Source organism: Triticum dicoccoides, chromosome 5B (genome assembly GCF_002162155.2).
Source record: "Triticum dicoccoides isolate Atlit2015 ecotype Zavitan chromosome 5B, WEW_v2.0, whole genome shotgun sequence".
NCBI classification, from domain to species: Eukaryota; Viridiplantae; Streptophyta; class Magnoliopsida; order Poales; family Poaceae; genus Triticum; species Triticum dicoccoides.
Window position 1 is genome coordinate 289,570,209 of NC_041389.1, and position 3,163 is coordinate 289,573,371.

The following is a 3,163-nucleotide window of genomic DNA, read 5'->3' on the forward strand; positions in this document are numbered from 1 at the left end:
GGCGCTTAAATACAAGTTGTTCTTTGATAAACATCACCCTGAGACTATTACCTTGCCTGCTCATTCCTTGTTTGATTTATATGCAGGTAAGTATCTCGTTCCGCTGGCGGCCATCCACGCCTACCGGAACCCTACATCAGCTACAGAGCCAGAGCCAGAACCACAATTTGATCCTCCACGACAGTCTAATTACCAGCGGGATCCGGAGGCGATTGCCAACCAGTGGCAATTCGAGGCTTCCTCTCAGTACGACCCCAACTACAACTTTGGATATCCACCAGGCCATCCGTGTCAATAGACCAACTTAGGCCAAAATCCTAAGCTTGGGGGAGTACGTATCTCTCACGGACATTACATTCATGTTCACACACTCATTGCTAGATGTCGGTGCTCATACTTTTTCACTGTACTATCCATGCTAGTTTATCTTCCTTTTTAGGCTTTCTTCTTGTGTGTTTGAAAAAACTTAAGAAAACTAAAAAAAATAGTTGTAGTTTTAGCTAGCTTATTTTCTTGCTTGTAGTAGTAGTAATTAAAAAGAAAACCCAAAAAGATTTCCTATTCTTCTTTTGCTTGTTGGGAGCTTTCCCGTGTAAATAGTTTTATTTCTTTTCTTTGGGGGTCAATAGGAGAAGACCATAAGAAAATTGTTGAAGTGGCTGCTATATGCATTGTTGTTGATTTAACCAAGAGCCCATATTGCCTTGTCTTCTCTTGTTTATTGAATTCTCGCAGATTCCAGCTTAGTCCAATGCACGTGCACTATTTTTATTATTCACATCCTTCCGTCGTGCAAGTAAAAGGCAATTATGACGATATATGATGGACTGATTGAGATGAGAGAAACTGGTATGAACTCGACCTCTCTTGCTTTTGTAAATATGATTAGTTCATCGTTCTTGATTCAGCCTATTATGAATAAACATGTTTGCAATGACAATTAGAGATTATAGTTGCTTATGCCATGCTTAATTAGCTAGGAGCTTATAATGGTTTACCTTGCGTGCCAACATGCTATTAAAATGGTTGTGATGTGGTATGATAGGGTGGTATCCTCCTTTGAATGATTCAAGTGACTTGACTTGGCACATGTTCACGCATGTAGTTGAAACAAATCAACATAGCCTTCACGATATTTATGTTCATGGTGTATTATATCCTACTCATGCTTGCACTCAATGTTCATTAATTTTAATGCATGTTCATGACTGTTGTCGCTCTCTAGTTGGTCGCTTCCCAGTCTTTTGCTAGCCTTCACTTGTACTAAGCGGGAATACTGCTTGTGCATCCAATCCCTTAAACCCCAAAGTTATGCCATATGAGTCCACTATACCTTCCTATATGCGGTATCTACCTGCCGTTCCAAGTAAATTTGTATGTGCCAAACTCTAAACCTTCAAATGAAATTCTGTTTTGTATGCTCGAATAGCTCATGTATCAACTAGGGTTGTCCGTATCTTCCATGTTAGGCGGGTTATTCTCAAGAGGAGTGGACTCCGCTCCTCACTCACGAGAAAATGGCTGGTCACCGGGATGCCCAGTCCCATGCTTTATGCAAATCAAATCAAAATAATTGCAAACAAAACTCCCCTGGGACTGTTGTTAGTTGGAGGCACTCGTTGTTTCGAGCAAGCCATGGATTGATGCTTGTTGGTGGAGGGGGATTATAAACTTTACCATTCTGTTTGGGAACCGCCTATAATGTGTGTAGCATGGAAGATATCGCCATCTCTTGGTTGTTATGTTGACAATGAAAGTATGCCGCTCAAAATATTATTTCTCTCTGCTTTAAAATCAAGCTCTGGCACCTCTAAAAATCCCTGCTTCCCTCTGCGAAGGGCCTATCTATTTACTTTTATGTTGAGTCATCACCCTCTTATTAAAAGCACCTGCTGGAGAGCACCGCTGTCATTTGCATCCATTACTATTAATTTATATTGGGTATGACTATGACTGGATCTCTTTTACCATGAATTACAATGTCTAGTCAGTCCTTGATCTTTAAAGGTGCTCTGCATTTATGTTTTGCGGTCTCAAAAAGGGCTAGCGAGATACCATCTTGTTATATCATATCATGATTGTTTTGAGAAAGTGTTGTCATCCGAGATGTATTATTATTGCTCGCTAGTTGATTATGCCATTGATATGAGTAAACATGAGACCTAAGAGTTATTTTGAATATGGTTAGTTCATAATCTTTGCTGAAAACTTGAATGTTGGCTTTACATATTTACAACAACAAGAGAAAACAGAGTTTGTAAAAGTTTTTCTCTATCACCTTAAGTTTATCAACTGAATTGCTTGAGGACAAGCAAAGGTTTAAGCTTGGGGGAGTTGATACATCTCCTTTGTATCTACTTTTCCAAACACATTTGCCCTTGTTTTGGACTCTAACTTGCATGATTTGAATGGAACTAACCCGGACTGACGCAGTTTTCAGCAGAATTACCATGGTGTTATTTATGTGCAGAAACAAAAGTTCTCGGAATGACTTGAAACTCCACGAAGATTATTTTTGGAAATAATAAAAAAAATGGCGAAAGAATCAAGGCCAGGGGCCCACACCCTGGGCACGAGGGTGGGGGCGCGCCCAACCCCCCTGGGCGCGCCCCCTGCCTCGCGGGCCCCCTGGAGCTCCACCGACCTCAACTCCAACTCTAAATATTCGTATTCGGGGAGAAAAAAATCAGAGAGAAGGATTCATTGCGTTTTACGATATGGAGCCGCCGCCAAGCCCTAAACTCCCTCGGGAGGGCTGATCTGGAGTCCGTTCGGGGCTCTGTCTGGAGAGGGGAATCCGTCGCCGTCGTCATAGTCAACCATCCTCCATCACCAATTTCATGATGCTCACCGTCGTGCGTGAGTAATTCCATCGTAGGCTTGCTGGACGGTGATGGGTTGGATGAGATTTATCATGTAATCGAGTTAGTTTTGTTAGGGTTTGATCCCTAGTATCCAGTATGTTCTGAGATTGATGTTGCTATGACTTTGCTATGCTTAATGCTTGTCACTAGGGCCCGAGTGCCATGATTTCAGATCTGAACCTATTATGTTTTCATGACTATATGTGAGTTCTTGATCCTATCTTGCAAGTCTATAGCCACCTATTATGTGTTATGATCCGGCAACCCCGAAGTGACAATAATTGGGACCACTCCCGCTG